The 13,037-nt window shown below is 37.6% G+C and overlaps 1 pseudogene; it reads right to left on the reverse strand.

Moving 5' to 3' along the window:
* Positions 1-2,208: 2,208 nt before the first annotated feature.
* Positions 2,209-8,154, reverse strand: LOC122064179 (annotated as a pseudogene).
* Between the last annotated feature and the right edge of the window lie 4,883 nt (positions 8,155-13,037).

The following is a 13,037-nucleotide window of genomic DNA, read 5'->3' on the forward strand; positions in this document are numbered from 1 at the left end:
CATTGGACAAAGGTATACATTCTACATCCTTGATTGGTTAGATTCTCTGGAGGAATATTTTGACTACTATAACTTGACAGAGATACAAAAGCTTCAAGTTGTTTGTTTCCGGTTGATTGGTCATGCTAGAGATTGGTGGAGAGTCCATGAAAAGCGGCTCCGAGTTCGAGAACATGAGCCTAGGACTTGGGAAGAGATGAAGTACGAGTTAGTGACACAATACCTCCCTGTATATTTCCAAAGAAGGCTCTTCCCTCCACAGGATTCCCATCAGTATACATCTACTGCTGCCCAATCTAATGATCAGCCACATTATTTTCATGGGAAATTCCTTAAATGGATGCGTGAATTGGATATGTATTTTGACAACTACAACTTAACAGAGACACAAAAAGGCCAATATGCATATTCCCAGATGAGTGATTGTGTTCGAATGCAATGGAAAGTCCGTGAAAGGCAACTTCAAGCTCAAGAATGTAAACCTAGAACGTGGGACGAGATGCAGTATGAGTTGACAGGCATGTACCTATCTGAGCATGAACGAAACATGTACTTCCTTCCACCAGATGTCCAAAAGCCACCCACACTTGACAATAATATGAAGGAATCATCGGCCTCTATTGCGAATGAGAACCAGAGAAGACACCTCTGACCAGTGAACTAGAGTCAAAAGTTGAGGTTAGTGTTAAAATTTTTCTAGCCGTTCCTATTGTTGAGGAAGAACTAGTCATTGATGTTCCCATCAACGAGACTCATGTGGGAGAAGTAGAAAATAACAAGATTGCCACAATGGACAATGAGGTTGAGACTAGGGAACTTAACAATACAACAACTGTGATGATTGTGAACAGCCAAGAGGAAGATCCTAAGGAGTTCAAGAATGAAGTTGTGTTTGAACCAACAAGGGAACCAATTAGGAAGCACCAAGTAGATGAACCAAAAGAGCTTTATGTTGCATTGAAGTTAGAAGAGATCAAAGGTGCATATGTAGATGACCCTATGGATACATCCGAAGATGTTGAAGTTGAGCATGTGGAGTTTGTCATCCCATTAAAGTATCTTGAAGTTGAAGAGCTACCTGAATTTTTCTACAGCTTGAAGAGGGATGTGCCCCATGATATGATCACCCTCACACTCTACAAAATTCGAGGACGAATTTTTTCTAAGAGAGGGCGAGTTGATGTAGATAAGTCACTTGGGCTTATTTTATTGCAAATAAGTCTTGGGTTGTGTTATGTATGTGTTGGGCCTTTGATCCCATAGGTTTTCTTTGAAATTGGCCACTTTAATAGGCCTCAAATATGGGTAAAAGGTAGGAAAACGGGATTTTATTCATTAGTTTAATTAGTTTCTATTTAATTCAATAAAAGCCCATTAGACCATTAGTTGGTTGTAAAGTCCTATATGGACTATTAGTTAGTTCTACTCCATGTTGGAGTCATAAAGTCAAATCCTAGTTCTATTTTGAATTCCTAGTTATAGTAGGAGTGTCTAATCCTATTGGGAAACTAGCTCCCAAGTAGTTTGATTGCTATTCTGTTCTCTATAAATAGAGGAGCCTATATACTCATAATTGGAGACTTGAATGAATGAATTATTGAGTGATTACTCTTTAGCTAAAAAAACTGTTATTGAAAGGTGAGATGCCTAAACCTTTGAAGGGTGTGATACCCAAAACCTGAGGGGTGAGATACCCATTCCTTTATTCTCTTTCACCCTTCTCAACCCTCCATCGATTCTTCTTTTTCTATTTTTATTTTCTGTTTATTGTTATTAGAAGGTCAGACCTGTTAAAGCATACAAAATCAGAATCAGCCAGCCAAAGAGTTCTTGTTCTTGAAGCCAATTGACCCGCATTGCTACCCAAGTTTGAGATCTGATCTACAGATCCTTTGGAGGACTGGTTCTATACTCTAAGAAGATCAATCGATCCTCTCTTGAAGGTTATCTGAAGAAGACAAGTTGACGTTCCTGCAAAATTCTTCACATTCTCTCTCTTAGGTCTGAAAATCAAGAAAGTGCGTAACTCCATAACCATCCGTCAGAAGCCCTTCATATTTCGGAGTTTTTGTGCCCTCCTTAGGAACTATCTACACCCAAAAGTATAGCTCAATCGGACTCCCACAGACCTGGCCGCACCTTTCTCTCTCCAGCTCTATAGAAGGTCTTTCTCTCTCCTATCGGGTTGGGTTTTGGGCTGGTTTTGCTCCTATATGGGTATTGTATCCTTGGGGGTTTATTTGATGGTATTATTTCTTTGTTTCTTGCTCCTATTTGTATTGTTTGGGGTTATAAACTGCGGAGTTAGTTACTTGTAATCTACTCCTGCATTACGTCTTCCTTTCCACAAATGATATCTGTTAGCAATAGAGAAACACAGGCACACAGAAAAGTTGGATGAGGCAACATACTTGATATCAATACCATATACAAAACAAATTAAAAAGATAAAAGAACAATTTTCTAATCATACTTGTCAAGGCGTCAGCATCGGCGTCCAGGCGCCCTTTGCTGGAAGGGCACCTTGGTTGCCTAAGCGCCTTGGTTTTTCTGCCTCTGCCATAGCCTTAGATCGCATTATCTCCATGACAACTATGTTTCTAATGCTTTAGTAACGCAAAAGTAATTTCATTCATTTAGACCAATGCTGAAAGTGAGTACAGTGTAGGCTCATCTTATATCATACAACTATTGAGTTCAGATCAGTAAACTTTTCAGAAACACCAAGTAGGTCAATGGCATACCATGTGTTTTAGAACCATATCTAGGCCATCTTCAGGACTTACAGGAGGTATCACAGGCAAACCCTTTTCAAAAAAGAGCATTGGTGATTTTATTGGGTCAAACTTTGATGGTGCCCACCACCTGAAAATAAGAATTAAAGCCAAAAACATGGTTACTATAAATTTATAATTCACAAAAAGATGATTAAGGAAAATAAAAAAATCAAAATTCTACCAGCAGCAGCAGCAGAAAAAAAAGAAAAATAACGAGAATATTTCATTCACAGAAGAATCTAGAATGAATGTATGCCAATTATGTTCAAATATTTCACTTAATTGAGCACAACGCCAACTAGTATGGTCAGCAAAAGGAATCCTGATCCACAACTCCAATGTATTTTGTACCACCATTGAGCACTATACCTTAAGCAACATATTAGCATTTCTGACCTCCCAAAAGGAGCATGCTGCTTTAAAATATATCAATGCATTGACTAGATTGACACTAAGAAAAAAATTTTACCAGTGTCCTGTATTAAAGATAAGAATATCATGGAAAATTAAAGCCTCTGCCCATGAACTTTCTGGAACATCAACATCCACTCTAAAGCCCTGCTTATATCCCAAGGGACTCTAGCGCACCTCCATTAGCACTTGCCACCCACCTATTTGGATGATCAAAAAGTTATGATCTGTTAACAGAAACCAATATATGAAATAGAGTAGACGTCAAACTCAGTATGTAGAAACCATACAGAACAGATGAGCTAAAGCACCATATATACAAAAAGCTCCATTTCAGTGAAAAAATCAAAACATGGAAAACCCCTCAGCTTGCATGCCATTTCGTTTCAACAAATGTTTAACCTGAATTAATTTGTTGAACTATGCATGAATGCTTAAAAACCGATAATATGTCACTGCTGCTCACAGTTTGCAATTTTCAGCCATCCACAATAACTCTCATTGATATCGACGAATGATGAAGTGGCTAGGTCAACAAACATATGCGTAAGGAAATAAGTTTATAATGGAATATGGAGTCTGGAACCCCATAAACTTTCCAAGTCATACATACGAAGAAAGAAATTCTCATACATAACACATCACCACACCTCATCCTATAGTTTACCTATAATGTGTTTTAAGGTTCCTTACTCAATTGTTTATATGCTGGATTCTAGACAACTAGTCCAGAACCTATCCTAAATATCATTAGAACCTACTTCCACTCACTTAGAAATCCCACTTCACCAACTGTATACCAACTTGCCATAGTCTATCCCTCCCTTAGAAAGTCGCAGCTTCTTAAAGAAAAAGAAAAGGTAAAGAAGGGCAAGAAAGAAAGACGAAAAAAGAAAAAGGCTAAACATTTAAATCGAAAGAACTAATACTAGAGTCCCTTCAGTTGATCTTCTTTTCATACAATATCTTAACATGGGGAGTTGAAATAAAAAAAACTTCAATATGTTAAATATTTATAATGGTTATAGTTATAAATTCACAGTCAAACATTTGGAGATTGAGAAAGTTCAAAACCAAGACCACGCCTACTCCTTGTATCCATACCAGAAGACAGTGTGTAATAATGAATAACAATATAAGAGTGACCTAGAAAAAAATTATCGAGAACCAGATATTAAAAAATAAAAAAAAAAGTCCGTTATCCAGTGCACAAAGGCTTCCCGCACTTAAGCAGGGTTCTGGGAGGGCATATAGGTAGACAGCCTTACCCCCTTTACGGAGAGGCTGGTTCCCAAGACTTGAACCCGCACCACTGCGCCGGTATGTTTCTAACAAAAGAATTGAGTGAATAACTAGCAGGAACAGCATATCTTTGATATAACAACAATCACCAATGTTTAAAAAATTGGATAGGAAACGGGAATCAGGCGATTTGACTCAGAATCGAGCAATCCTGATCCTGGTTGATCCAAAAACTCCAAGACAGAGTCTTGACAGAGTAAGTCCAAGTCCGACTCCAACCGGGTCCAACCAAATCCAGGCCAAGCCAATTTGAATCGGAATTGATGGATACTGATCCTGTACCAATCAAGAGTTCGAAAACTTTGACAGTCACTGAGTCATGTCATGTACCATAACAGATATACCTTCCATAACGTGCCAATAGATTTGTTCGATGATAAGCAACAGTAAGGTTGTACTGGAGAAAGGTAAACCCACGATCTGCCCCAATAGGACGCCACTTTTTTACCTCGTTTGATGCTCGTTTCAGAGTGAAAATCATTGAAGCAAACATGTTTCTATTTAACGAATCACCAACAAATCCTGCACTGTTCAAATGTCACAACGTCAAAAAACTATGCTTTTTTTTTTGGTTTGGGGGGGTGGGGGATGAAGAGATAACGTGAACCTAGAAGTGGAGAGCTTGAGGGAAGTTCAATACAATATATAAGCCAAAATAAATATGCCTACCACCACATAGCTCCCTTTATTGATCTATGCTTCCAATCACCAATTACCTATCCCTTAAAAAAAAAAAAAAAAAAAAAATTCCAATCACCAAAGGATGTCAATCTGCATCTTAGTGTGGATTGTTAGCAATATGTCATCTTAAGAATCTATGGTGGTAGTTAAGTAGGAATAATATCAAAACAATAACTGATTGAACTAATGGCTTGAGCAATTATTTTTAATATGACTCTACATGAACTCAACCTTATCCCAACTACATGGGATTGGCTACATGGATCCTTGCCCTCCAATCAGCTCTACTCGAGGTCATATTTGATATGACACCTAAGCTATCCATGTCTTTCCTCACCACTTCTCCTAGGGTCATTTTAAGCTTGTCTCATTTACGAAAATAGAGAAAAAAAAGGCTTGTCTCTGGCTCTTTTAGTTCCTTAAATCTGAATCAAATCACTCCTCCGACTGAAGCATCCAAATGCCTTTGTTAAACATGGCATGCCACCTCAAACGACTTTCTCATAACTTATCATATATCAAAGCTATTCCCAAATCAGCTCTAACATGATCGTTCCTTACTTTATTCTTCCTAGTTTTGCCACTCATACATCTCAACATCCTCATCTTCATTACACTAAGTTTATCTATATATCTATATGATGCCTCTTAACTGCCCAGCATTCCACACCATACATCATATCTGATCATATGATTGTCTTATAAAATTTTCCTTCAAATTTTAAAGAAATATGTCTATCACACAACACTCTGGACGCACCTCTCCACTTCATCTATTCTATTTTAATTATCTGTGAAACATCATCCTCCATATCACCTTCTTTATCCTCCTACTGTGACTATATTAATTTGTAGAGAGAGAATAATCTCAATTTCACACAAATAGAGAAAAGCACAACACTTCAACATTATAGGTGTACAACATTATGAAAGTAAACCCTACATACAGTTTCATGCGTCCTTTTTGCCTTGAGTATAAAATATACACCAGTTTTAATAAGAAAGAGAAAATTCCAGAGTTTTTCTTTATTCGCTAGAAGTGCAATCAAAGATTCAAAGAAGAAATATGAAATAGGGAAAGCTTACCGATGTTGATGTTCCTGCAGTGCTCAAGAAACTGAGCCGTATCAAACCGTGGAAGATCACAACTTTTTGGCTGCCAATACCATTTGATGATATCTTGAGCATTGGATTTGTTGCTAGAAATGCAGTTCCAGCCTTTGAATATCCCTTTGCAAGTGTTGTCATACCGTGTATATCTCATAGTCGGATAGTAGAACCACGTCCCATCTGAGTAATTACACATGTCTGATTTCTCTTTCTGAGAAAAGTCCCTTTGCTTGAGTTCCAATGCATTATTATCCTTCGAAGAGAAAGAAGAAACGGTGGTGGAACCTCTGAAAGCAGAGGAAAGGAGAAAAATCGAAGCAAGGCATAAAACAGAGAGAAAGAGAAAGGACAAGTTGCAAGAGAAAGACAAACTGTTGCTCTTCTTCGTGTGGTGATGGTCTCTGCTTGCCATAAACAAATACCTCACCCAACTAATTTGTAGCCTGCACCACTCAACAGGAAGAATGATGGTTTCATCAGAAATTGCAAGGTTGAAGAAACATAAACAAAAATGTTTGCTCAGGTTTTGTTCTGAAGTCTGAACCTTATTTGTAAATTTCTTTTCTGTCCATTTCGATTAAGTCCTAAAGATGAAAAATTCCGATTCTTAATTTAGGTCAATAGAAACACACAAGCTACAATGGATCTGAACTAAATGTAGCTTTTTAAATATAGATACAATATCAAAAAAAAAATTAAATGGATACTTACATAATAACATCAAATCTAAGAGATCCAACTCAACAACCGTACCACCTAATTTATGATAAACGAACCCATAAGAAACGGTTTTCATTTATAAACACAATCTTATTTAAAAGAGGAAAAAAAAAAGGGGGGGGGGGGGGGTGTAGGGGTGGGAGAACTTCACGACTCATAAAAAAAGAAAAGAAAAAAAGAGAGTAACACAAAAAAAGAAGCTTCAGGTGCTTCCCTCCCTGCAGAACTACTTCCAACACCAATAAACTGTCTCCACCCTCCACCATTAGCCATCACTATATCTGTACATAATTAAAATACATAAGAAAAATGCTTCCCTCTCCCACCCCCCTTTTTATAACTGTCTTTCATTTAAGAAATTGACACACATTCAAACAAGGAAATGCATTTCTTTCCTGATCTCTTGACCCTTCCATCAAACAAGATTGTGCATCATATTCGGTTACTTCAACAAAAGAAATCATAACACAGACACAGAGAGATACACTCATGGAATTCTATTTTGGACATGAAAAAAAAAATTAAATAAATAAATAATTGGAATTATTAAATCAATAACGCATTTGAGGCGAGGGAGAGCTATAGCGAAATGGGAGATCGAAACAAACAGGGAGAGATGGAACTAAAATGTGAAGAGTCTGCAGTAAATGAATCTGAGAAAGAGAGAAATCGCACATGCCTGAGAACAGTTCTGGCTCCTGGAGATGAATCAGTGCTCGGTCTTCCTCTTCAGAGACGAATCGATTAAGATTACTTTTGAATTTGCTCTTGCTCTCAGAGCGAATTTCCCAACTCTCAAACCTGAGTCTTGGTGCTTAGTGCTTGCACCGTCTCAATCCAACCCAAATTCTTCATCACAAGGGAGGGCACTCGAAACCGAGATGAAGTCCTCGGCCCTAGAAGCTACCCCCAAAAGTCAGGACTCAGGACTCAACCACTGTCCATTCGGAGAAAAAACCTTCACTTCCATCTAGGGGTGTTAATCGGCGGCTCGATCCAATTTTGGTTAGGCTGGATCGATTTTCGGGCTGATATTGAGTGAATTCAAAACCAAACAGTTAACAATTTTCTCTTTTTGGTCTGGTGCGGTGTTTTTTCGATCTCACGGAATAGGTTTTACACTGTTTTGATTCTGACGCATTCAAATTTCAATAGATTTCCACAACACTATAAAGTAACCCAATGCACGAGCTGCTATTGCAGGATTTGGGAGGGACAAAAGTATTCTACTTGTATGTGCACCTCTATGCCCAGATGGTCTCCCTTGGTCTCTACATTGGCACAATGGTCACGAAACCATATAATTATCCCCTACCCAATTTGTAATATAAATAAAGGGTCTTTGTAGGCATTATTATAGGAACGCAACCCTAAAATGATGTAGAAGATAATAGAAAAACAAGAATAAGTAATGTACATAGATTTACGAGATTCGGCAAGATTGTCTACGTCCCCAGTGAGATGAGATTCTACTTCACTATCAATGAATAATAGAGTTACTGTGCTCGTCCCTCACACCTCTTAGTATTGCTTTCATTTCAGATAAAAGAAACCCTACCTACAAATATATAGCCCCCCTACACCCCTGCTATGCAAAGGGCCTCCTGCCCCCTTGCAACTCCCACGGCCCTCTAACCGACTAATGGGACCGCCATTCTGCCTGTCCAAGTGCTGCATCAGTACTCCCCGAATTAAACTCTGATGGAATATAAGACATCATACACCAACAATCACTATGCCTAATGAAGTATAATGCTTCAATATTTACTACTTAAGTAAACATGGGTTAGTACATGAGATGATCTGTTATTATCACAAATGTCACAAAGCATCTATATTGTCACGTGGATAAATAATATGTTCATTCCTACCATTGAATAGAGAGGACATCCATCTATCCACATGAGAGAATAGATGCTTTTTGACCTTTGATAAAATAAAAAAAAAGACCTTTGTGATAATAACATTAACTCCCTTATGATACACAAACCTAAGTTAAAACTAGATAAATATGAAATGCCAAGACTAGATTAGATGTCTACGAAAATCAGTCCAATCCCATAATAGCTATCTAGTTTCTTAATTGGGATGGGTTCAGGCTGCTAAGTGGACTGGCCTATTAACTATTAGCCCCAAAAGATAACAATTTCGTTCCTTTAGAAACGGAACTAAGGAGTTTGCGCTGGCCCAAGCCCTACGGACTTTGGGCCTTGGGCTGAGCTGAGCTTGAGGCTTAGGCTATATAATGAATGCCCTAGGGCTTTGGCGACCGGGCTAGATTGCCCATCCAACACAGAGAGTATCCTCTGCTTAACGTTTGTAAGTGGGTTGGGGAGGTGTCCATAGATCCATTTATACGTGGGCAGGCATGAACCTAGCTGAACTTAGGCAGGCTGGGTTTACACAGAAAGCCCAAGTTCTTTTCTGGCCGACATCAATACTAAGCCCATGACAAATAACATTGGGTTGCCTTATTCTGGCCCAGATATACTCCCAGTATATTTCTCATAAGGTTTGCTTTGATGCCAAAGTGCAGTTTCCCACCAATGAGGTGTGGAAAATTGAATTGTGGGAATTGAGAGGTGGTGCACAAAAATCTGTACATTGGCCGTGTTGCAATCTTCTTCCCATTACCTAATAATATCTTAGGTTCCTACCAGTTACCACACCAACAAACCTTGCCTACTTCATGATCTCTATTCTCAATGGATATGAAAGAATTGTTCTGACCAATACATGCACTAACAAAACAGAAAAAACAAACAAAAAATACAAGGGACACGGTCCGGCATAAATAAAACAAAGCATTAAAACACTACAATGACTAGACGGACTACTTCTAGTCTCCCCAGTGGCTGATCCGGTTCACCAAGGAGCAGGAGAGGCAAAACCACTAGGGCAGAGGTGGTGAGGGGTACCTGAGTCAGCACAATAGGGACTGCTTTTTGTGCTAGTGTTTGGACTACTTTTTTTTTTTTTGTGGACTGAGATTGCTGTTATGCTTTTAGCCAAGTGCTTTCTTGACAGCTTTCCTGCCGTTTTATTTCTGAAGAATTTCCAACATTTATTCTTGAGCAGGAGCGAGTTCAAGACCAAAGAAATCTAGAGCATCTCTTCATTTTTGCCTTGCCTTGAGAGCTTACGGTTCTGTGGGCATAGTTGAACAAGGCTCGTATTCAAATACTACACTTGAAAAAGAGGTTAAAAAAGGCCGGACCAAAAAAAAAAAAAAAAAAAAAGGAAAGAAAAAAGAGAGAGAAAGAACCATAACCAGAAGGACAATGGAACTGTACATTCAGTTTTGTTATACAAATAGAAGACAGAGATATAGTGTCAAGACCAAAGACGTTCGCACAACGATGCTCTATGATCAGCTCGACCACATAGTGGTCATAGACTAGGCTGATTGTAAATCAGTTCGACCACTGGGAGAGAGTGGTTTTCTATCTTATGGTCTCCTCAAAGAAATATCTTCATTCATCAGAACTGGAAAAATTGGGTCATGTTTGGTGCCGGGACACCCGCCCGGACCAAATAGATTTTCAGTATAAAATCTTATCAATTATACTTTGCTTTGTGGACCTAGTAACAATTCTTGTATAAGCAAAGTTTAGAAAAGAGGATAAGGTTAGCTAGGCATAATTAAACCAGTAATTTCGCCAACTGTTTGACAATTACTTAAGATGGATGAGCTCCCAAAATATTTTTCCTAAAGTAGTTGGCCTGACCATGATAAGGGCTTTTATTAGTAGCCTCTTGATATAGACACAATGCAAAAAAGCTGGCTTATCCAAAAGGGAACTTCTTTCCCAACTTTCAATTCAACAGATAGAGAAAAGTCTGAATTTGAGTTTGAATTTGTAAAAGGTGAAACCTACCCCTTGGAAAAGTGGAAAACAATACTATATAGATATTAATGGTTCCTCTCATCTTTCAAATGGACCACAATTAAGCACATCAATGTCAAACCACCTTCTTCCTATACAATCCATAGCCATAGTGGTGATCACTTCAAAAGAGACTTCAATAACTTTTCTTGTAAGAAAGAAACTCATAATGCACCAATGCTCCAAAGTACTGAACTCCCACACTCAAACTCAACTAAGTCTTATCCAAATCTTGCTGGCAATATGCGAGGAGTCGTCGCGGCCGCATTAAATCACTGTAATATGTTTGTTCAAACTTCATTTTCTCCATAATTCCACCATATATGCTTAGTAGTTACATCTTCAAATGTCTAATATAGGCCAAGCTTGTTTTGTTTTAACTGTTAAACGCAATTCTTTAATCCTCTCAGTCACAGTTTAAAAAGCTTGGTTCTTATAAAACTCTTTCTTTTTAGTTTGATATAAACCTTTCTAGGTGGATGGATTATAACCCATGAGCCTCAAAAGATGTATATATGGGTGGCTGAGTCAACGGACAAAGATGTATCAGTTTTATCTTTCCTATGAGCTTTCTGTTTCAAAGTCTTAAAAGTCTTAAGAGAAGGAGATAAGGTTAGTTTTGATAGCTAAAAAGTACAAGAAATGTTCCAAAAGTATATTCTTTGTTTAGTTATTTTTCCAATACTTTAAGTCACTATATATCCCATTCCTATCCACCAAGTACGCATTACTATTATTGCATTACGTAGAAAAAACACAACTAAAGATTACTCGCTAACTTGAAACTCTTTTCTTCTCTCCTTATCCACTTTTATTTACATAGAGACCTTCTCTAAATGATTTAAAGTCTAAAAGTTTTCAACTCTTTTGGAGGAACTGATTAAGTAGTCTAGAAGAAGTATATGTCAATGCATAATGGAGAATTCTCTCCACGCTGCCTTGGCTTTTTTTTTTTTTTTTTTTTTGGGTGGTGGGGGGGGGGGGGGGCCTGGTGAGGGGGTGGAGTGTTTGTGGATCTCACCCTATATAGGACCACATATAGACCATCAGGTGGGTTCATGGGCTGGCAATATCTTTGACTTGGTTCATGTTTAAGGAGCCCAAGTGACCTCTTTTTATCCTTTTATGAGACTGCATGAACTTCTAATAGGGGTTTTAGTCAAATTTTTTTATATAATTTAATCTGGTTCTATATCAAAATTAATTCCATGTAATGTGGATTTGGGTTGGCTCCACTCTCTTCGTTTAAGGGTTATTTATCAACTGTTTAATAAATAGATAATAGTACTATGATCTGGGTTGACCCAAGAAAAAAAAGGTACTATGATCCATGGTAGGTTGAAATTTTCAATTTCCTATAAAATTTTTGGGGTTTAAGAGTTCTATAACAAAATTAATTTCACATTTTTCGTTTCTTGTTTGCCATGCACTCCTGTCTAGGGGTGTTAATTCTAGGCCTAACCAAGGTCAACTGATTATAGCCCAAATTAGCCAGTCTGATTATTATAAGTGTCGTGCTTGGGCTCAGGATTAGCTCTATGAAGGATAAAATTCCATCTTCAAAATGACTCATTCTTTCAAAACATAATAAAAATGCAAAAAAAAAAAAAAAAAACACTAATAAAATGGTATTGGAACCATGGTATTATTTAACGTGGTGAAAATTTCAATAACTAGTAAATGATTGAATAGTAATTGATACAGTATAAGTGTTACATAAAAAAATAATTCTTATGTATATACTAATAATTTGATGAAACCAATTTGGCTCCGCATTCTCACTATTAACATGGAAATTTCTATTTATAATTTAATTAAATGGAAATGCTTCCATGCTTTATTCAGAACTTAATTGTGTTTAACATTAAAAAAAATATATGTCATAAAAAAATGTAGAGATTTATGTGGTTATCCGCATCTGTGGAATAGTGCCAATCCCCCTAATGTTACATGGGGATTACATCTTGGATTAAATTTTTTAAACCTATTCCACAACAGATGGATTATATAACTCATGAGCCTAACTCAAAGTATGTAAACATACATGATGAGAGAGTTATCGGCATATGTTGAATGGTGTGATTAATGAGAAACGTATACATTTCTCAGTCATCTGACTAAGACAGTATCAATTTCCCTCCCCCCACCC

The sequence above is a fragment of the Macadamia integrifolia genome, unplaced genomic scaffold (genome assembly GCF_013358625.1).
Source record: "Macadamia integrifolia cultivar HAES 741 unplaced genomic scaffold, SCU_Mint_v3 scaffold155, whole genome shotgun sequence".
NCBI classification, from domain to species: Eukaryota; Viridiplantae; Streptophyta; class Magnoliopsida; order Proteales; family Proteaceae; genus Macadamia; species Macadamia integrifolia.